Source organism: Parus major, chromosome Z (genome assembly GCF_001522545.3).
Source record: "Parus major isolate Abel chromosome Z, Parus_major1.1, whole genome shotgun sequence".
NCBI lineage: Eukaryota > Metazoa > Chordata > Aves > Passeriformes > Paridae > Parus > Parus major.
In genome coordinates, this window is record NC_031799.1 from 48,300,164 (window position 1) to 48,324,670 (window position 24,507).

The following is a 24,507-nucleotide window of genomic DNA, read 5'->3' on the forward strand; positions in this document are numbered from 1 at the left end:
AAGAAAAATATGGCCACTATCCTTACAAACTTTATTGTACAAAGAATTTGTTTATTTTATTCTTGAAAGACTACTCCAATTTAAATATAAAATTAGTTAATTATATTTTCAAGATATGGATCTGAAGGATCTTCTTTCTTCTGATTTAAATCATCCTTCTATAAATCTGATGTATTTCTTTTTCTGCAGTATTAGCAGTCATTTTTTTGCTTGTGTTTCAACATTTTCAATATAGATCAATGTAGATCACATGACTTAATTTCATGATGCTCATGTTTATAGTCTGATCATAGGACAAGACTGTCTTAGTACATTTCACGTTTGTCATGTGGCTCAAAAAAATCCCATGAAATCTTCAATATTTCCAGGCTGTCCCTGTGCAGTATGCCTTAAAGACTTCTAGTTTTGATAACTACTAATTTTTATATTCTCACTGTGATTTTAGTGACAGTTTTTCTCTTCCTTAAAGCAATATCTTAATTAAGGCTGCACATGCGCTATTGCAAAAGACAAATTTAGATAAACTATCCCAGAGTTACCAGAGGGGATCTCCTGCAGATAATTTTTCCTTCAAAAATCTAGGATAATCAGCATCTAGGGCAAAACGTTCTGTGTTTTCCTTGCACAGTCCATGAATGAAATTCATATTTTACTTTATTTTGGACTTTTATTCTAATAGGTATTAAGAAAACACCATCTGTCTCTTTAGTGCCACTAAAGATTTTGTAGAAAATTGTGATAGTCATTCCATCTTATTTGCATATTAGTATTTTCTATTTTTTATTCCTTCCATTCACAATAATTCTGATCTTTAAGATTTTTCTTGACAATTGACTCCCTCCTAACACCAGCCCTCTAGGACTCACAGATCTTATTTCTGAGGGGTCAACAATACTTTTTTGTCCGATGTGATTGCCTTTTTTCCCCGATGTGTACATGCACTGGCACTCACTATCCTCTTCCATTTCCACAGCTGGTTGGTAAATTTGTGTGCTTCACCAGTGCCAGCTGTGTACCACCTAAAGAGCAGCTTGGGGCCAACTGCAGCCTGTTTTAAGGTGAGATATTGGTGATATCCTGCAGCTGGGGAAACTGATTAGCTCCTCTGTGTCTCACCTATCACTTATCTCTTATCTCTTAATCACTTATCTCTGAAGGAACTGTTTCCTGCCACAGAAAAATTTACCTTCCCTAACAGCCTCTTGTATTGACCTTATATTGTTTTGCATTGCATTGCCTCTAGTCCTCTCCTACCACATGAGTTTTACCCTCAGAACTAATGAAGTAATGAGATGGAGATGTTATTATCAACATTTGTCAGTTTCACCCTTGACCTTCTCTAATGGAGGAGGTTTTGATGTTGATGTTCCATTTTGCGGCTGTGTCTTGGTGAGGGGAGAAAGCACAGAGTCCCAGAATGGTTCAGAGTGGGAGGTCCCACAGTGGGTCCAACTGGTACAATATCCCTGCTCAAGAAAGGTCATCCCAGAGCACATGGTACAGGACTGCATCTAGACAGTTTTTAAACATCTCCAGTGAGAGAGCCTCCACACTCTGTCTGGACCATCTGTTCCAGTGCTGGGGCACACACACAGGAAAGAAGTTCTTCCTCATCTTCACGTGGAACTTCCCGAGAATCCATTTCTTACTGTTTAGATCTGATATTAAAATATTATTTGAAGGTTAGAATATAAAGCAGAGTTCAGAGTTTAATCCTCTCAGATTCCAAATGCTCATGCTCACCCTTATTTTAGATTTGTTGTATGTCCAACAGAAGGTGAAGGGAAACAACTACAGTACTTAAAATATTTCCCTTTGTCTTCAGCATAAACAAAAGAAAAAAATTAGAGACACGATGAATTGGCTTATTTGTGGAGTTTTTGTGTTTGTGTTTGTTTGGGTTGTTTTTTAATTATTTTGGTTTTTTGGGTTTTTTTCCATTCTAATTCCAATCCACTGTGTGTTAACTCAGAGAAGGATTCAAGGGAAAAAATGCAAAATCAATAAATAGTTACAATTCTCTAGGAAGAGAAAACCTAAAAAAAAAATAAATAAAAATGCTGTGAGTTTAAATAAATTTTCCATTCTCTCTGGAGATGATCTCCTAGGGAGAAAACAGAGAATTGATGCAAATGTCATGCCAAAATTACAGTTTTGGTGAATATGCAACCCAACTTCTTCTCTAGGGAAATACTTGTGTTTAGTGGAGACTCTTCCAGACCCTGGTGGGCTGACAGTTCATTGCTGCCTTTCAAGACTGCTTCTGCAAATTGCATGAGTTCCTTATGTTATAGATGTACTCTGAAATTTAGCTTTTAGTCCATTTACCTTGGCCATTACAAACCATAAAGTACAATATAAAATGATTGAATTAACTAACATATTTGTATACCACATAACAAGCTGGTTGAATGAGAGTTAGATAAAATATTATATTTTATCATGAAGTTTGTGTTTACTTGAGATATTTAATCTTTCCTGTGACTGTTGTATATTTATATTATAGCCTAATATAATAGGCCTAATAAAGCCTAATAAAAGCATATTTTAAATAATAATCTTATTTCTTTTTTACATCATGTTTTTCAGTTTACAGAATAATCTCAGTCAGATCACAATGTGTTTTATGCAGACATACAGAGTCATCTTTTCCAGGCATTGGGAAAGGTCTTGGACAAATAATTTGTATATAACAGAAAGAAGAATAATTTTGTTATTTTGGTAGGTTTTTCTAAAAAGCTTGTGTGGGACATGTTGATCAAAAAGAGTTTATGGAATTTTTCATTAATTTTAAAATAGCACAGTAATTAATAGTCTTTGGTATCAGTGTAGTTATGGCTTATCAAGCAATCTGTGGTTCTTTCAGGCTTGTTCTGGTCCTGTCATATATGTGATTCAGAACTGTTCTTAGCTCCTCAACCTTCACTGTGTAATACAGATGTTTCTTAACCTGTCCTGTTAAAATAAATGGAAATTTTAGATTTTAATTCAATATTGCAAGACATTCTAAAACCCTCCTTTCTTACTATGGAGTTGGAGACATGGATGGAGAAATCTGTGGAGGTGCCAAGGTCTGTCACCAGCAGAGAAAAACACTTAATCCTACTGTTAAAGTGATTTCTTTTTCCCTTTGTCACCACTCAGGTTTAATGTTTTGTAAGTTTCACCTTCATATCCCCCAGCAAGTGTCTCCCTATCCTTCCATAGGCAGCACAGGTGCCTGCTCCCCTTGAATGCCAGTGAGTGCATGCTATTTTTTGATGTTTATAGGTTTCAATTGCCTCTAACCCTATTTACCTTAGCAGACACATTTATGGCTCTGACAATCTTTTCAATTCCTTTTTTGACAGGAGCTAAATATCGCTTTAAAGCATCTCAAGGCATTTTCTTTGAAAGTATCAACATTTCAAAAAGCTCTGTACAACTGATGACTAAATAAATTTTCTTCCTTTTTTTTTTTTTTATTTCAGTAAGTGAGCAGTAGAGCTGGAAAACTTGGCAGAAAACTCTTTTGTCTTTCCTGCTTGTATCTATGGAACCTGGTTTGCAAGGTAAATGTTCCATTTTAATTGACTGTAATTGTATGCTATTAAAATTTCAAATGTCTAAAATGACCTTATAGTACCTCTGGGTTTTAAACAAAATACCCTTGCTTAGTGTTTAATTCACACTTTTAGCAGAGACTCATACCAGATTACCATTACAACTTTAAATAAATGCAATTAATTCCTTTGTATTTATTCACAAATAAACCTCACTCTCAGGAAGAAAGGGAAAGTATGGAAAGTTCTAAGTTATTTTTGAATTTGTGAGTTATTTTAAAATATTTTTATCAATCTGAGTGAAAGAAAAAACTATTCAGATGAATGTGGATGCATGTATTATGTCAATATGTATTCTCTGTATTGTTTGTTTATTGAGGATGCAGTGTTTATTCCTGATTTTATTAGAAGGAAGACTAAAAGTGATTCTTGAGGCCCCTGGTGTATGTTTTCAATTTTCATTGCTATGAAGTTTTTTAAGTAAGAGATTCTTATTCCTGATCTTACACATAGCTTTTAATACTAATAACTAAAAGGTAATCATGTTATATATTCAGAAAATCTAGTTTTCTAGAATTCAGAATACCTCAGGGAAGCTGGCTTGTTTTGTTATCATGACTTTATTTTAATTACTGTGGATGGCTGCTGGTTCTACCAGAAAAATTATGTTACCAAGCAAATATTAACCTAAATACCCTCCTCAGCCTTTTTTAAGGGTCTAGGCTTAATGTGACTATTTCCTTTGACATTTTCTTGTCCCATCTCTGAATTTTATCTTTGAAGTTTTCTTAATAATATTTAGGAAAGAATTTTCTGCTCTAGTCTTTTTTCCATTAAAATGGACATTTTTGCTCTTTTAGACATGGTGAAAGAAAGTTTTTAAAATATCTCCCCTTATATTTGGTAAAGAATTCAATGAAATCTATGCAAAAGCCACTTCAAATTTCTGCTGAGAAAAAGAATTACCTCCTCTTGACAGTAGTGCCACTAGGAGCACTTGCATGTTCAAGGTGGAAAATTGGACTTTTTGAAAAATAAAATCAGCAGCTTTCCCAGCACCTGGAACAGGGGATTGAATATTCTACTTTTCAGCATTTGATTAACAAGCTGATCCCCAAGGCTGTGAATTTTAATATATTGTATTTCTTTAGAAGGAAAAGGGGAAAGAAAAGTGACTCAGCCTTTGCTTGAGTGAAACCCTGCTAGGAGATGGTGGGTGGTGCTTATAAAAAGAAAAGTAGCAGCATTTCTTTCAGAGCTTCTGAACATGGAAGACATTTATAAAGAAAAATAAATAAATAAATAAAACTGTCTGGCCAGCTTTGTCACCTGTCTTTTAACTGCTAGAAATGGAGAAATGGCAGAAAATTTCCAGTTTTTAGGAACAGACCAAACACAATTATTTTCCAAGCAGGTAGTTAGGCATTTTACAATCAGATTTGTCAGAAAAGAGTAGTGGATATGACGTTTCAAAGTGGTGCTGGTGCACTTCCCCAGGCATCATGTTGTGGTACATAGGTTTCTTTCATGTTGAGTTTACAAAGCCAGCAGAAGTGGGAAAAACACAAGCAGTCAGAAGTCTGACGGCTAAAGATATAATTTTGCAAGGGTTTAATCACAATTTCCATGATTATGTTGCATTGTGTTAGATGGAAAGTTAAGAATGTACTTAAATACTTGAAGAATTGGAATGTATTGGGATGAATGACAGCAAAAGAACTGAAAGTCTAAGTGATAAGTAGACTTTCCAAAGCATCTATAGGTGACATAACAGCAGGCTTAAGATGCTCTTTCTGCATCACATATGATAATTTTGTAGCTAATATAAGATAGAAATCACAAAAATAATATAATGCTTTATTTTAATATATGCATTTATTTTCTTCAAAAATACTATTATGACTTTTTATGCACAATAACCATGTTTTACTTACTGGGCCTCCTTTGACTGTATGTGTAATTAAATCTGAAGGCGCGACTGATTCCAATGACTTACATACAATTTTTGTATTGGCATTTCAATGGCAAAACACCAATATTCAATTTGAATTTAGCAATAAGTCACTCCCAGTAAGAATAGACTAATATATTTTTATGATGATGAGCTTGCATGGGGTAATGAGATGTTTTTAATCAAACAAAAGGCTAGGTTCAGAGTTGTAATTTGAAACTCTATTTTTAAAAGAGGCTTGAGGAACTATCGGAAGTAAATTGTCTTTCATTCTGTCTTTTGTTTTCATCCTTCTGAAAAGATTCATTACTGCCTATTCAACTTGTTTTCCTAACATTCTTGTGGTGAATTTGGGATGCACAGTGCATAACATCTGTGAATTTCCATAAAATGAGACTGTGAAAGTTTTCTCTGTACTTTCCATTTGATGATATAAACCTCCCTGAGTAGGTTTTAGACATCTCAAGAACGTTTCTCTCATTACTGATCTAGATTATACTAAGTGCTACTGTAAAGCATTGTATACCAATAGGTGTACTGACTCTTTCTATTTCAGAAAAAAAGAAAGGAAAAAAAGAAAGGTTATTTCATACATGCATGTCAATACATATTTATTTATTTCCAAAAGAGAAAAGAGAGCACTATTTGATGAACTGAAAATTTTCATTTGAGGAAATATTACATATTTTTGTGCTTGGGACATTTCAAATAAAGTAAAATTAGATGAGAGATGGTGTTATCTGACTATGGTGTGTTTTTGCAGGCAGATTAACTTAGTTTCCTTCTCTAAGTGGCCCACACTACTGTAAGAACTGATTTTTCCTTCCAGCCCTTAATTTCAGCCTACCAGGATGACAGATAATTTTTATATTACCAGATGTAGCTAAATTTTTCATCAGTGCAGTAAGTGTATAGAAATAATTTACTATCAGTTCCAAAATCTTCTATATTGACTCATATTTCTAATACTTAAATTTCTGCATTTCTTGAGTAAATTCCCTGAATTTGATGGATTAGTGGCTATACATTGAAGAAAATATGTGTCTTGAACACTCCTAGAGGAGAATACAAAAAGTTCTGGATGATTGAATACTTTTCCCTGCTCTTTAACCCCCAAATCTAAGCTTTTTAATTAAATTAAAAGTACTTGTCCAGGGATTGGTTTCATAAAATTCAGGCTTCTAAATTTAAAATGCACATTCAAAAAGTCACTTAGAGATGCCATTGCTTGCACTGGAAATGCAAGACCTGCTGATTCTTGAAACTGCTAGAATTAAATTAAAAATCTATTTCATTATTTTGTGGTGTTATCTTGTGCTGTTATCTATGCAGTTATTTGGATACTTTGAGTTCTACACGGAGTTATACTCCATGTTACACTTGGATTTTAAATAAATGTTAGGATTTATTTGGGAGTCCTTAAGTTTAATGAGTCTTGATTTTCCAGATGGAAGTCAGCAATATGCTTTAGACCATGGACTTTAGGAATCCACATTCCAATATAACCAACAGATGATTAAACCTGATATACAGCAAACAAAGTCTTTAGAGAGACACGTGGTTCATCCAGCGAAGATGTTTCCATTTCTTCCCTGGTCTCTCCAAATACCAAGTGATGTCTACATTTGCAGGCTACTAGAATTTCTGGTTGGAAAATAGAAACTTAACCTCAGTATTTGTATTAGAAAAGTTAAGCAGAGCTGAACAAAAATCTTAGAGAAGTTATCTACCAGAAAAAGTAAAGTTACATTCAACAAATAACATATTTTCTTAATGCCTGGAAATGTAGCAAAGCTTTGTCGTTCAACTAATCTGAAGACACTTCTTGTGTTTTGCAGAAGATAAAGACATTTTAGGAAAAGCTGCAAGATCTGCTATCACCTTTTAGCAGCAATATCAATATGCTTCCATTTTCTGTCTTAATGCACCATTTTAGATTTTGTATGTTGGTTGAAACAGTCCTTCTTGACTCCTTCATGCCTCACTCATAGCCCTGCTGTACATCCTTAAATCTTTCTGGTTTGCATTTTTATCATTGCAGACCAATCTTTGGTATGGAATTTTGAAATGAGAGCTCATCACAATAAAATACTGTGCTGCATTTCATTAATCAGAAAGTATATGAGCAGGAAAATAAACAATAACTTCATATACTATTACTGTCAATAAAAGGATGACACCAGAGCTAAAGTAAAAGGTAGAAGGAGACTTTAGCAAGATAATCTACGTAACTCTCTAAAACTGAACTGAGTGGGTTAGTTTATTTTTATGTTGAGAGAAGAATTTGCATCCCGAAAAATGATTTTCAATTCCTGACTGGCAAAAGCCAAACCAAACCAAACCATATCCTCAATAATCTTTAATGTCCCTTCCAAACTAGGCCATTCTACAATTCTGTGTTAAAAAAAAAAATCTCTTATATAACAGCAACCTGTTGATATACAGATTATTAATAAGTATATAGCTGACCACAGTTTGACACCTTATATTCATTTACATAATCTCCATTTTTAATGTAGCTGTGGTTTCTGGTATAATACTTTCAGTATCACTAGGGATTGTACAAAAGCTTTTGACATGAACATTAAGTCTCAGTATTGAAAAACAAGTTTCAGAGCTTTATTTCATCCTTGTTTAGTGCCTCACTATGAATTAAATCAGCCTTAGACATAGAAAAGTAGAGTCACTACACCTTTAAGTGCAATCATAATCATCTTTTGCCTCATTTTATTTATGTGCATTGGACATTTTGCCAGGGAATGTTTATTAACGTGAGACCTCAGGCCTGAAAGTCCAGGAACAGCAGATGCTGAAAAGCTAGAGTCAAGTGAAAGACAGTGAAGAGCTCTGCCAGCTCCCTGGGAAAGCCTTGCCTCAAATCTGTAAAAAAGCCCTTGGTTGTGCAAGGAAGAGCAGGTGAGCCAGTGGTGTGAATGAGAGCTGTAGGTCAATAGAGCTTTCAAGTAAGGCAATGCAAGACGTCTTGAGAAAGCACTTGAGGAGACAGGCTACATTTCACACTTGTTGGCCTGTGTGGGACATGGAAATAGGAGTTAAGGGTATTCAGTCTAAACTTAGAAAATGGTATTTTCTGCAATAGGCTTTTGGAAGTGTTGTCACTGTAAAGATCAGTACAGAAAATTCTAATGTCACAATATTCTTAAAAGCATGAAGAATGAGGAGTGAATATGAAACAATAAAAAATAAATTATCTCAGTAAAATAAAGGTACTTTAATGAAAATTTTGAGGTAAAGGAGCATCATCATCCTTTCTTTATATATAAATAGAGGCTAAGAAAAAGAATATCTTCAAATTTCAGAGGAGGTCATCAAGATTTTGTCAAGATTACTCTTTCAACTGTGTAATCTAGTGTTCTCCTGTGTTGAATCTAGTGTTCTCTCTCTGAAGCATACTGACACCTTTTGAAGGCCATTATTTGAAGTCAGTCTAGTAAGTATGCAGAAGAAATCAGTGCAATTTTTTTTTTTTAACGCATAAAGCTGTTTCTGCCTGTGCAAATGTGTGCATACATTTGAAATCTGTCTGCAATATAATTTCCCTACAAAATTTGGCACTCTAATGGGAAAAAATAATTTGGAAACAATTGTACAAAATCAGAATCGATTTCATTTAAAGATTCCAAGGAAAGGAGAGCTTTCATACCATTTCTTTAAATGAGTTCACTCTAAAAATAGTCATTTACATTAAACAGGAAGCAGTTACCATTTAATTTCCTTGATGTCCTGTTAGCCTAGACAGTGTTTCTGTTGGACATAAAGGTTCATTTGGAAGATGGGATGAATGGAGAAAAGGGAGCAAACCAAAAACTGTATTATTTTAATTTTCCTTTGGACACTGGGGTTTTGGAAGGGGATGATCTTTAAGGACTCTTCTAACTGAACTCTTTCTATGACTCTTTGAATAAAACAACAGTGATGCCTTTCAGAATCAAAGACTATCATGGTACAAAGCAGGATATTTCTGCAGTATTACTGTGCATATAAAAATTTGCCATTTTCATTAAAGTCAAATTTGTTATGAAAATTAAAGGTTGTATCTTAAACTAATATAAATCATTTTATCTCTGAAATTATAATAATTTATGAGAAACTATGATAACCCTTAAACCTGTTTTGGAAATTCTGCTGGCTCTACATTGAAGCTCATCGAAGAAATATTTGGAAATATTTTTGATGGAAAACTTCATAGAAGTTGCCACTTTTATTCATTTGAACATTTTCAGAGTGAAAATATTTACGATTTTTTTTTGTAACTATGATATATTCTTTAATTTTGCCCTGCCTTAAAAACAATACCAGATATATCAAAATCCAGGAGAAGCTTGTTGGATGCAGTAACATCCTTCACATAGTATTCAGGAACCAAAAATATATCTATTAATTTCAGTCACGAAATATTAGGGTCGCCTACACTGTGCTAGAAAATCAGTAATTATTTAACAAATGTTATGAGGAGAAAGGGAAAAAAGTGGCAGCTATATGGTCCCTACCTTAGAATTGATATTTACAATATCCATAGAAAGCTAACAGCTACTTAGATCTTGTAAAAAGTAAAAAAACCTAATCACACCAAAAAAAACCACGAACAACAATCAAGTCACCAAAACCAAAATCAAACTTAAACTAAATGTACCCAACCCATTTATTTTCATGCAAAAAATCCTAGACCAACAATGGTATATAGTGAAGGAAATTGAGAACACACATCCTAAAATTATCTAAATGTCTTATGCCTGTGTGTTCTTACATCTCACAGCACACTATCCAAATACTTAGTGCTATGGTTTTTATTAATTATGGTATTTGCACTGAATGTTTTCTTTCAGAAACGTAATTTCAGACAAGCCAGATGACTCAGTCCTGTCACCACCAGAATTCCTTGGTAGTACTGACATACTGAGCCACTGAGGTTACTGGTATGGTCAGGTGCTTTAGAACTGTGCTTGTCTTATGCACGGTCTAATTTTACTTTTGCTTCCTTTGCCCCCTTTAATATGAAAACCACTCTTATTTTTAAGGAAGATTTTTTTTTTAATGACGGAGATTCCTCATTGCATTTCAAAATATCACAGCTGATCACATCCAGATTTATCCATCTAGCTACTTCATGCTATTTACAGTGTCCCACTTTCCCACTTTTTCATGAATCACCCTTTAAAGGAAAGTAGCTCTTCATAATTGGACAACTGACTCCTTGTGAAGAAGAGCTGCCTTCGATAAAAACAGAACTTTTGGCTTTTAAGAGTTTAATCAAAAATTTTCAAGAAATCTATGGTGTTTGAAATAGCAGCTGGACTTGTAACATACACCATAATCAAAGAATAAGTGTAGAATCATAGAATGTTTTTTATTGGGAAGTAATTTAAAGACCCTCTAGCTCCAAACACATGAGCAGGGACGCCATTTACTAGATCTAGTTGGTCAAAGCCCCATCCAACTTGACCTTGAACAATTCCCCAGGCATGAGGCATCCACAATTTCTCAAGGCAACCTTTTCCACTGTTTTACCACCCTCACAGTAAAGGATTTCTTCCTAAGACTCAAATCTGAACTTTCTTTCTTTCAGATTAAAGACATTACCCCTTGTGCTATCACTATGTGCTCTTGTGGAAAATCGTGCATTTGTGCAATGCAATGGTAACATGATGCAGAACAGGAAAAAAAATAAAAATCAAATAATTAAAACCCCAGAAGGTAGTAAGATCATGCTTTTGATGCTTGGGTAGCCTTGGGGGGAAAAAATACATTAAACACATCTATGTGCAGGGGCTAAAAAAGCTGCATAGCATCCTAAAATTATGTCAGTGCAGATGAAAGTGATCAGAATTTTTAAATGGGGGTAATAGAAAGAAGTCAGGATATAGTGGAAATGCAGAATTAAGTTGTAGTATAAAAGAATGCCAGTGGGATTCCAGTGAGAGTCAATTTTGGCAAAATTGACCAAGATGACAGGTTAATAAACCTGAAGAGAAAAGTAAATCTCTCAGAGGAAAAAAATAACCTTTGAACTTTGAGTGGAAGCCATTCTGATTAATGCACCTGATCCATTTGCATTAAGATTCTGATTCTAACTACGCAAAAATCCTTCACATTATTTAAACTGTACAACTGTGAAGGTTGCTCCATACTTTGGGTGTGAAGAGCTTACACTTTTTGAGCTGTAAATTATGTGGTGTGATAACATTCTAACTTCATTTAACCATATTATAGAGCTCCTCAGCTCTGCTGAGCATGTTTATGGGATTTAATTTACGAAGATGATATGCAGTGTGCAGAAACAGAATAAAATAGTTGCTGTTGTTAGCAAAATGTATATTTTGTGCGTAGCAGCAGGTAGATGGATAATGGTTAGCAGAACTGCCTCCTGTGGAGAAAGACACATTTTCTAGGTCACTAAATATGCAGCTCACTCAGTTTAAGTAAAATAGTAATTGAAGGGTAGAAGATTTACAGTGGCAGTGGATTGGAGATTGTAGTCCACTAACTACAGCACCATTTTTGGTAGTCAGAAAAGGTTTTTTTCTTCCTTTATGAACTGACCAGGTTCTGGGATGTTCCCCTGCTGTTTGCATTCCAGTTTTTGCCTCAAGTTCGTTTTACCCTCAGTGAGCAGACAATTTCTATAGTAGTCTGTATGTCTGTCAGATAATGAGATGCTGTGAAGGCTGTCATGTTCCTTCTCTCATTGCTTTCCCTTCAGTTGCATAAATAATTAAGAATTTCAACGCTGTCACCCCAGCATTATGTGAACCCTTGAACATAACCAAGATTTCTTTGAGAGTGTTTGAGACCAGCATACGGAACTGCAAGCTCTAAGGCATTGCTTTTCTCTGTCTTCAGAAATGAGTGTATCAGCTTAATTTCAAAGCATTGTGAATAAAGCTGAAGTCCTCTGAAGGACTCTGTTATAGAGTTGGGTCTGCCCTGTTGGGGTCTGCCTGGAGGGATTACATTACTTTGCACTTGTGCTCCTGTCCAACTCATCTTGGAGAAACACATGGAAGATTTGGTTTGTACCTGTAAACAAATGAGTGATCACCAGTTCTGAACACTGGTTCCAAAAAAACCAGCTGCCTGTAGAGACTGGTGTGTGTCTTGTCTAAAGATTGAAACTGAAAATCATAAGTGCAATTTCAGTGATCAGAGGAAGAATTTTTCCTTTTCAACTAGATGAGGGTTTTGTTTCCAAATTTTTTTTTTTTTTCTGGAGGCTGCTGCATAAAGGAAAAAGCTAAATACTTCAGATGAAAACCCACATAAATAGTTAAGCTGACATTAGTATAAGTTCTCTCTTTACTACAATGCCTAGTGTTATCAATTAAACATCTGTCCATTAAATTACCATACTTATCTTACATAATCTTTTAATAATGTATTTCCAGTTAAAATGCTGGGATTTTTATCTCCATTGTGTATTTAGCATTGTGATACATTCAGTACACTCAATAAGAAACAAGCTAATGGAATAAGAAGTAAAATTTTGTGGTTTCTGAAATATGTATTTAGAAGAGCAATGAATTTTGAATTAATAACTTTTGGAAAGTACTTAGATAATTTTGCCTTTGGAGACACTCTTTTTCAGGTCTTTCAGAGTAAGCACATTGTACTTTTGAATATATTTAATGTTTTTAAATAATTTATCCTTCCTTTTAAGATAATTCTCAGAAGATGTCAAGTGCATACAAAAATGTTAAAAAAAAAAAAAGACAGCACAAAATTACCTGGGTAGTTTTGTGTGATAAAATGCATCTGGTTACATTATTGCCATTAATATAAGCTTTATTTTCAGAAGAAATCAAGACTCTAAAAAGTAAAGGCCTTACCTTTCTGTAGCCTTTAAAGGCTACAGAGGCCTAGACAAGTGTAGGGCTATTATGATTCTTCTAACTGTGTCCTATTTGGTGATGGGAAACACCACTGAGGATATAGTATACTACAGAGTTTTAGTCCTTATATTCCTATATAAACTATAATTGTTGCATATATGAAAAGTGATAAAAAACTTATTATGTTTTGGAATGACAATCATCAGGGGGAAAAAAACCCACCCCTTGTTTTGTATATTTTCCAGCTAATCTTCTGCCCCTGACACACACTTTTTAAAGAGCATTTAATACAATAGAATCTTTTGGGATTTATATATCTAAATGATAAAGAAAAGCACTCAAAAGAGACCTTTCAAAAATTTAAGAGAATCTGGAAGTGTTTTGAGATAAGCCTTTAGTTATGTAACCCTGATGTTTCTGTCTAACTAGGGAACCTCTTCTGAACTCCGTAAGGCAGTTCTGCATAGTTCTGTAAGTGGTACAAAGGACTAGCTGCTCTCTTTGCAGTGACTTTGCTTCCCTTCTTCTCCCAGGTAATTATAGAAGGTGTTTCTTCCTTGGTCTTCCACCTTCATCAATGCATTGTTTTGTGTAGTAAGGAATACCATAACACAATTGCCAAACCTGAAGTTTAAATCATGTTACCACTAAAAATTATGTGATTCCCTTTTTTATGTTCAAGAAGTATTAAAATATCTGCAGACAGGACTAATTATGTAGATAAACCTTAAACATTGGTTTTTGGTTTGTTTGGGTTTTTTTGTTTGTTAAGTGCTGCACGGATGAACAGAGTATGAGTAAAGGCAGAGATTGATGAAGAAATTTGAAACACCAATATTGGAGAAAAAAAATTATTTTTTTTACAACAGATATTAATTCTTTTGTGATGAGTATTAGCCAAATTAATTATGCAATAACTGACCCACCATAAAACCATCCTGGAGGCGTCACATTAATTCTTTTTATGGCAATGTAAAAATGAAAGTTAGCAGTAAAAGTCTCCAAATGAAAACTTTTAAAGCTTTCAGAAAGAAGGAAAGAATTGTTCAACAAGTACTTCCTTTAAGCCAAAGAAAATAGATCATAGGTAAAACAAATAATCTGTAGAAAATATATTTTCTTTTGAGCATATTTAGTTCTGAAAATAAAACTGCATGAGCCTATAAACACAGAAAAAAAAAATATAATTGAAAAGAGGACATATATTACAGTTTCTTTGACATTATTTAATTTCTACCTGATGGAACCATTTGGCAAAACCAAAAATTAGTTCATAAAATATCTGTAAAACTGGATTTTTTTTCAAATTAGAAATAGGAACAAAACTCCCAAATGCTGTTACTTTGTCTGAGCAAATTTTTATCACAGTCAGATGAAATGAACTTTCTCCTGCTTGGCTTTTCTTGTTTTGGTTTTTTTTTTCAAGTAATTAACATGTATTAGATAGCCTGAATGAACACATGTCTTAGCACCTATAAGAGTCTTGCAAAAGGAGAATTATTATGTTCCCTTTCTCAGGTTTTCTTTATTGTTATTAATACATGTAAAAAATAGTAAGGAAAAATAATAAATATGATACTCCAAAATTTTAAGTATACATTCAATTCTGGCTACTAATCTTAAAAAGGAAGTAGTTGCTATAAATTGTTCAGATCCAATGGGCTTCCATATGAAGACTGCATCTCTTTCCCTTGAGAGACATTTGCAGGAACACAGGAGAGTTTGATTTGTACAGACAGTGTCAATAGGAATAAATAAGCACTTCCTTCCAGAAAGATAGGGACAACCAAAGAAATGTCCTGGAAGAAATATTGTAAATTCCAAAGGGAATATTTTCACAGAAGGGAAAATTTCTGGAACTGGTTATTCCTTGAATTTATTAAGTACAATTTATATCTAGGATGGAGAACCCATCAGAAAAGTGAAATGCAGCAGGATCTTTGCTTCAACAACCAGTGTACAATCTGTCAGGCAGGGTGGCATGAATAAGCAGGTTGGCAATATTGAAATATTTAGCTGTTTCAGCAGCCTTATAGGGTGCACAGTAGCTCTGTTCAAAAACTGAGCAGCTCAATAAACAGGAGCACCTTGTGAGAGCCAGGACAGAGGTGTAGAAGAGTGTTTTGGCCTGAGGATCTCATGTCTGTGCATGCAAGAACAAGTGATTTCTTTGCAGCACTGCTGTGCAATTCCAGTAACTCTGTATGGCAGCCAAGGTGCCTGTTTCCCTAAGGGGGTCCGAGGAGGGAGGATTTCAGCCATTTCCTGTCACTTTGCAAAGCATCATTTTAGACTGTCTTGCTAATAAATGAAGTGTAGCTTAGGGCACAGAGACTTACCTTTCAGATACAATTTCAGTCTGAAAACTTTGGGGATCTGATTTTACTTGCATATTCAGGTTTGTAATGTGATTATCAGTATTCAGTGATATTTGGCATTAAATAGTTCTGGTTGTTACTGAGAGGTTGGTGGAATGGACTTTCACATTCAGGTTATTTTTGCCTTTTTCCTCTCTGATAATAAGGAATTTAATACACCATAATGGTTAAGGCAGAAAAGATTTTTAAATTTTAAATTATTTTAAATGAGATTAAATGAAGCAAGTTTTCTGAGATTACACATTAGACTGCTGAAAAAAGTACCCACAACCTCTAATCCAGCTCTCTGTTTATATGAAGAAGGTAATTTTCTTCTGAACAGAAAACTGAACCAAAGATTGTTTTGTGTTAGAAGGGATCCAATTTCCAAGATTATATAGTCCAACTCATCTGCCATGATCAGGGACATCCTTCACTAGATCAGATTCCCATCCAGCCTGACTTTGAACATTTCCACAGATGGGATATCCACAGCTTCTCAGGACAACCTGTGCCAATGTTTACCACTCTCATGTAAAAAATATCTTCCTTATACTAAATCTACTCAAATACAGTCAAATCTCTTTCAATTTAAAACTCTTTCCCCATTTCCTGTCACTAAGGAACTTAGAAAAAATGTCCCTGTCTTTCATACAGACTCTTTTTTAAATATTGTAAGGCTGTAATAGCATCTTTTGGAATACTCTCTTTGGGCCAAAAATGCTTAGTTTTCTCAATCTTCCTTCATAGGGAAGATGTTTTAGCCCTCTAGTCATTCATGGACCATGGAAGATCATTTACATGGTCCTCTTCTGTACCTGCACTAGCAGTTCCATGTCCTTCCTGTGCTGGGCCCCCAGAGCTGGATGCAGGGTTCCAGGTGGGGTCTCACCAGAGCAGAGCAGAGGGGCAGAATCCCCTCCCTCCCCTGCTGCCCACGCTGCTTTGGATGCAGCCCAGAACACGTTTGGCTTCCTGGGCTGGGACTGCACATGACTGGGTCATGTCCATGTTTTCATCCATCATCACTCCCAGTTGTTCTTGGCAGAGCCATTGCCAGTCCATCCATCCCCCAGCCCATACTGATACTGGGGGATACCCTGACCCACGTGCAGGACTTTGCACTTCCCTTTGTTGAACTTCAAGAGATTTTCACAGACCTCCTCTCAAATCTATCAGGGTCCCTTTGAATGTCATCACTTTGCTCCATCATATCCAGTTTCTGTAGTCTGCAAACTTCAGGAGAGTGTACTTAATCCTACTACGTTATCTAGGAAGATGTTTATGGCATGGTTGCCAATATAGACCTTGAGGGTCACTGACCATTGGTTTCCACCTGGACATTGAGACACTGGCTATATTTTTGAGTATGGCCATCAAAAAAATTTCACACCCAATTAAACATCCGTCCATCCATCCATCCATCCATCCATCCATCCATCCATCCATCCATCCATCCATCCATCCATCCATCCATCCATCCATTCATCCATCCATCCATCCATCCTGTCCCATTTACTGGCAGGAATGTTTTAGAGGAGCATATCAAAGTCCTGACAGGCAAATGACATCAGCCACTGTATGAATTAGTAAGTCATGATTTGGTCTGTGAAGTGACACTGCTTGTGCCACCTCCCAATACCCCACATGCTTCAACATATGGAGATCATATTTTCTTCCAGGAGAAACTCTGCCTTACAAGGCACAGAGATGAGGCTGACTGGTCAGTCATTCCCAGGATTCTTCTTTATATCTTCTTACTAATTACTTATCATTATGTCAGAATTCCTTTTAGGTTTACTTCTTTTATAAGAGTTTGTTTTTTTTTTCCCTCATTCTTTATTCAGAAATTTAAATGTGATTTGCATAATAAGGGAATAGAAAATTATATGGCTTGTCTTAATTCTGAAATTTCTTACGTTTAAGCTACTAGCTTGTTTTTTATTATTTTGTGAAACTGAATATGAAAAAACACCAAGAAAAATCCTTGACAGGAATCAGAATTTTCACAGAAGAATATTGCAGTTATACATACCCAGCAAACTCCTCTAACACACACAATAACCATTGCTTAACATATGAGTTACCAATTATGAAAGAAAATATCCCCTTGATACTGTTCTTTCCTATGAAGCTGCCCCATGGATCTTGATTTTCTTGTCAAGTTCTTAAGTTACAGAGGGAAACATCTGTAGCCATTAGCTCCACTGAGTAATGCATATCGTAGTATGTCTTCAGATGTGCAGATACAGCTGACCTAAGTTGCCAGTGTCACATACCATGCTTGTTTAAAGCTAGTGAGTATTTCCTTGGAAAATGTATTCCTGTAGGGACAGAATGTTAATTGTCAATAGCTACTCTAACATCTTGCAAACACAGTGATTTTAGGGTTGCAAGTTACTGCTTTATTAACGAGTTGGTGCAAGACCTCTAATTAAAGGAAGACTCACATCTGCTTTTCTGTATAGCTAGAATAATTAATAATGGCCTTATTAATGTTCTGCCTTACAAGCATTGCTGGTTTTTCTGCTTCTGTTTATTAAGAGAAAATTTCTAGAAAAAATTGCATTCTACATGTGTACTCTGTGCTGCTCTTACTATAAATTGCCAGAGATGTGAGTCAGGATATATTATTTTTGATCCTCTGTATTCTCTTTCATAATTTAATTCAAATTAAGATAGATGAATACTACCTTTAAGAAAGAAAAAAAGGACAAATTGGTTTTATGTGCATTTTTGGACAGAGGTCTGACTAATGTTTTATGAGAGTTTTTATTCTAACAGAAGCAACTGTGAATTAATTCAGTTCAATTCTCCTTTTTTAAAATACCAACAACATTTTTTTTAAAAATTACATTATTAATTTATTAGGAAGCCCCCTTCTCCTGAACAAGATGACAAGACACTTGAGAAAAGAGACACTACTTGCATTTTTTACGAATGGGTATTTTCTTGTAAAACCATTTGTTGATGAAATGTCTTGCTGGCTTTGGTTGTACAGATTGGTTACATTGTATTAGATAGAGATCATGTAAAGCACAAAAGCTTTCTTAATAAGAACTTCATAAGTACAAAAACCGACTGAAAGTCAAATATTTTTGTTTGTTTGTTTGTTTGTTTTTCTTTTAATTCCGCCTACATGAATCTTACTGTCAGAAATTATCAGCAATTGCTGGGAAATTATATATGTGACAATTGAACACAAATTATCTACTTAGTTGCAATTGTTGTAAGCAGCTGCTAGTGAACACTTTTTTTGGAAAAGCAGCATAAAAGCTATTTAAAAAGCCAGAAAGGTAAAATTTACATAGAACAAGTTCAAAGACTTTTAATTCTCTTCTTTGTAAGTAAGTCTCTTGAGGTTAAGACAGGCAAACTAGATTCAATTATACACTTCAGCCTAAATAATTTTTTATGGAATATTTTTTTAAATTAACTACCAGCTTCCCACAAGGCAGTAAAACACATTGATGTTTAGATAAATATCATAGCTATTTGTTTTTTAGATAAATAATGTAAAATTGGTTCTCTGGCTCTTCTTTTGTTCGTACTCTTACCATATAAATAACTTCAATAGGATTTTGAACACTAAAAATAAATTTTCATATAAATAAAGTCAATTTTCCTCTCTCTCTATGGCCTCCTAAGGGGAAGCAGATATATGAATAAGATAATCGATCATTAGTAGCAATGGTGTGAATAAAACCTACTCTTTAAATCACCCTGAGAAAGGGTGGTTAACTGGTTAAAATTTGAAAGGCTGCATAACTTGCTGACAATGTAAGCTGGGGTCATCAATCCATTTGATGCTCTAGAGAGCTTAAATAAAAAAATGTGAGAAAGTTTATAGGTGGAAAACAGCAGATAAGGACTATTGTTGAACAAAATACAAAGGACAACTCAATGTTAGACTTTGCACTTCCAAGGAAAAAGTAATGCAATAGGAAAAAAGAAATTGTATTGACACCCCATTTTAGTCCTTGTTTAAGTATTTCTTGAGACCGTTTCATGCCAGATCAAGCTATTTTGAAAAACAAGTTGTGTGTTTCGGTTTAGGGCTTTTTTTTTGGTTGGAAGATTGGTTGGTTGGGTTTTTGTTTTGCCTTGTTTTTGTTTTGGTTTATCAAAAAGCATCTCCCCCAAACATATTCAAGAGAAATTGTAGAAATTCTTTCCTGAAAAAATGACATTTTTCATGTAAAAGGTTTTCAAATGTTTGGTATATTTGCTCATTTCACCATTCCTTTTTATGTATTTACATAAATTATGGATTTTATTATACATTTCTATATGTATAATAGAAAATTAAGATTTATATCACTTTCTTAAAGAATCATAAAAATAAACAAAAGAAGCAGATTTTCAGTTGCTGCAGACATTCAGAAGAAACTTTAAAGGCAAGTCATAATTTCACTCCATACAGCAATTAACCACCTCAGAGCCGATTTCTCACTTCCCTCCATTCCGATGCAGGAGAGAATTGAAAGTGTAAAAGTGAGAAACCTCCTGGGCTGGAAATAAAACAGCTTAATAAATGAAATCATAGTGACAAAAATAATAATAAAAAAAGTAGTGGAAGAGAAAGTAACAAAAAGAGAGAATAATATTTCTTGTGCCAAGCAGAACAAGGGACCAGTACAAAGCAACTGCTCACCTGCAAGCAGCATATGCCCAGCCACTTCCTGAGCAGCAGCCCCTGGCCAGCTTTCCCTGTTGTTAATGTTTGGAGCATGATGCCACATGGCCAGTTGGAGTCAGCTGTCCTGGTGTGCTCCCTCCCAGCTTCTTGTGCACTGTCAACCCCATGTTCAGCAGGTCAGCATAAGAAGCTGAAAAGTCCTTGACTTAGTTTAAGCACTGCTCAGCAGCTGAGCCAGCTGTATGTTATCAACATTATTGACATCCTAAATGCAAAACAAAACACACTATACCTGCTGTGCAGGAAAACCAATTCTATACCAACTGAAACAGGGTAGAAGGAACACTTCTTCACTTGACTTCTTTCAATTATTTGTTTTCCATTTTATTTTCCATTCTTTTTCCACACTGTAACAGCAAACAGCTCCTCTCTATCTCACAGTCTGACCGTGAAATGTTATGATAGAGACATAAGTGGAAAGCACTAATTTACTCTAATTGTTCAGAATGGAACAGGATGTTCCTTCATTAAAGCAGACTCACTGATCTGACTGCTGAATATTACTGAATTTACTGTTAGGAAAAATGCATAAAATACTAAATTCAATGAGGAACAATAATGGCTGTTAGACTTGTAGAAGGTATAAGTCTTTGTTTAATATCTCCTCTATAATTGTGTTCTTCAGCTGTCACTAAACATGAAGCAAATAACTCCCTAGTCTTGTTACATTTAAAGAAAATAATCTCTTGATGATAACAGGTTTTTGCTCTATAGAGTGGAGTAGAATGAGATAGGAAGCTAATATAAAATAATTGAACACAATCTAATAGAATTAGCATCCTGATACTAATTATTCATCATTTGAGAACAAAAGATAATTTTGCTGTTGCTTCCTTAAAACCTTGCTTTTTTCTTTTGGTGGATGAGCTCAGATGTGGAAGTTATGTAGTGGGAGAAGTCAGTTCAGATAGAAAGGAAAAAAATTGCATGGATTAACTGACAGACTGTGTTATAGCCAAGGTTCATGTTAAAAAGCCTAAGTGGTTCTCAGCTACTACACTTAAAGCATTGTATGTAACATTATTGTTAATTCAAGTCCTAATCCACTGTGATGTTCTTTCTTGGTTTTGTATGATTTTAATTGTACATGGTTAAGATCTTATTAAAGGAATTGTCTCATTCTATTTTTGGGTTTTTTTTATTTTTCTCCTGGTATAGACTGTGTTAATTCATTAATTCAAAATAAATGAAAGAGACAGAAAATTAAATGCACTGCTGATCAAGACCAAAATTTTTCATAGCAGCTTTCACCAAATTCAGTGGACTTAAATTTCTTGGTTGGTAGGGAGCTCACATGGTTTCTGGGATTAATTCCCAAATGAAACGTTTTAGCAATGCTTGGAGGAAAGCAATGGTGAACTTGGAGAGGCAGGGATTATATTTTATTTTGTTTTGCAGGTTTTAAGGCCAGACTGGCCTGACTCAGAAAGAAAAAAAAAAAAAAAATCATTTCCATATAAATAAAATTTTACCTCTAATATTGTATCTCTTTTACTGCTAGTATTGTAGAGAAACCTATGGGCACTTAAACTGTAATAATGCAATAAATTGAAAAAAATCCTATGTGTAAACACCTGTTACTAAATATATTTAACATAATTTTCATTACAGGATTAGTTCAACAAAGGTAAAACAAGCCTCTAAGACCATTATAGGTTTCACATGCTATTAATTTTTTTTTTAAATGTTTCAATAGTCAGATTTTGATGGATTTATTTCACACAGTTTAATTCCTTCTTTTACTCTAATGTTATACAGGTATCCTGTGTTTTGTTGTCTCTCACTCAAAAATATGTAGGGCCAGACAAAATGAAGTGTGTTCATATTTTCTCTGATTTGGACTGCATCAATCTCTAATTCTTACATTTTCCTTTTCTCATTAAATTTCAGTTTCTATTTTTGTAGTCTTTCATAATTTTGTCGATTTTCTTTCAGCTGTTATTCAAAACTTTTCTTTAGTATTGCTCTTTTTTTGGACATTCAATTTAGGTCAGCAAGTGATCTTTCCACAGAGTATTTTAAAGCCAACTAATGTAAAAGTTTTCTTTGAAACCCAGTTTCTGTTTCCATTGAAGGCAATAGTGTATTCCTCATGAATAAGAGTGAGTCTTTACACACTGAAGCCAATGTCTGTCTATGAATTTCAGTGTCTGAATAGCATTGGAGCTCCTAAAATGAGCATCTAGGGTTAGGATAAACTTTCTTAAACTTTCATCCATACCACTAGTCCAAAGGGAAATTCCTTTGACTGACCTCAGTTGTGCTGAGGCCAATTTCCATCCTTTCTGTAACACAGAAATATTCTAACTGGAAAAAACATGAGAGGTTTTCTTCTGTTTTTATGAGATTTTCTTCTGCATAATATGCAGATTTTGGATTTCCATTTTCACACAGGAGGCAAGTATGTACAGGGCAGTGCCATTAATAATAGAGCACAAAAATGCTGGAAATAGGTAATCCTTCATAAAACACAAAAAGCTAGGAATGGCTAATCCTTCAGGTTTGCTGGCCAGGCTGAGTCTGAGATTCGTTAGAAAGCTTTAGACAGTAAGTTTGTAAGAAAATTTACTTGAAATATGTCAATATTATCAAATTGTGAATTGTAAAATTTGACTGTTTATTAGAGGTAAAGTAAGACAAAAGCCTGTAGAGGCCTAGTTGTATTAAAAATTACATGAATATATAAACTGTAGGAGGTTTTGGTGACATGGTACTCTCTTTTTTGTGCCTGGGCTGACAGATGTCACTGTGCTGTGTTTAGGCTGCAGTAACACCTTGTCACTTCACTTCTGCTGTTTGTGACATAGAACAAGCACTCAGCAGAGCCCATCCAAGCTAACCCTCTGTAATATATTTCACTTATGGTTCTCATGTTTTAATAAAACATGAACCAGAAATATGGAGGAATTGCTCATTTTTACTTCACAAAATCTCTTAGGTGTCCATTTTCTACTTATCAAACATTATTTGAATTTTTCAGGGATAGAAGCAGTGCACCTTTTTTTGCTGTATTTTTTTGGCTGTTAACATGCAAAATACATATTTTAATCAGAGGTATGCAAAGCAAAGTCAGTGAAACCACTTCATATTTTAAAATTATAGATAAAATATTATTCCAGTTATGGAGTCGGGTTAAAGTTGCATCATTCTTTCTCTCACAAACACCTAAAGATTTTTACACCCCAGTCTATATATTTATTGTGAGGCTAAATTACCACTTGGGGCTTTTCTGTCTTTCTTCTTTCCTTTTTTCTCCTGAGAAGATCCTTAGAGAAAGAACACACTGCTGATTTATTGTAACATATTGACAGTAATTTTCTGAGTTGCATTGTTTGAAATTCAATGTGAAAACATTTTATTTTCCTTCTTAATATAGATCTTAAGAAAACAATTCAAAAGTCCCAGAAAGACAAGAGATAAAAATGAAATGGCTGGAGACTTACTCCTTTTGGGAATTGCAGTGTGAATTATGAAAGAATATGCAGTGAACATCAAAAACATGGCTTCTAAAATTTGTGTGGTTTTCTCAGGGGTGGGAGGAGGGAGGGAGTGAAGAAAATTAAACACCAAAAATTCCAAGCATTTTTTTTTCACTTGGTAGCACCCTAGGTTAAAGACAAAAATGACAAGGCAAGAATCAAAATATTTTAAAAAAATGTTAATTCGTTTTTGTGACAGTGGGAAAAGTTGTATCTAAATGACCATTATCTTGAAATCTAGGAGTGCACTGATGTCTTTCCTGTGCTATTCCTCCCCATCAATTCACTCTTCTTTGGGAATCTATGAGTAGATGTTAGGCACTTTGAAAAGCAGCCAGTGTGCTTCCCCATTGAGTAGGCTACTTAATGAACTCCCACTATTTCTTCCCAGATATAAATGGAGCACCATCTACCACCTCTGTCTGACCCCGTGAAAATAAGTAAAGAGCTGTATGGACCCTTCAAAGGCTCTGTATTTCCTGTTCTCTATACCAGAATACTAAAAGTCCTATGAAAACTTTGTATACTTTTTTTTTCCTCAACAAAGATATAGGGAACACCTAAACTACTGCTTACAGATGATTATCATTTTTCTGTGCCTTTGGATCATGCAGTCTTTGGTACCAAAAAAC

General features: G+C 34.7%; 1 protein-coding gene across 2 annotated transcripts in view; it reads left to right on the forward strand.

The window, feature by feature from the left end:
• Positions 1-24,507, forward strand: part of LINGO2 (leucine rich repeat and Ig domain containing 2) — a 485,670-nt gene that overhangs the window by 163,568 nt on the left and 297,595 nt on the right. For both annotated transcript variants that reach the window (XM_015653281.1, XM_033520445.1), the window contains exon 2: positions 3,471-3,551. The gene's annotated coding sequence lies outside the window, so the exon portion shown is untranslated. The remainder of the gene's footprint in view (positions 1-3,470; positions 3,552-24,507) is intronic.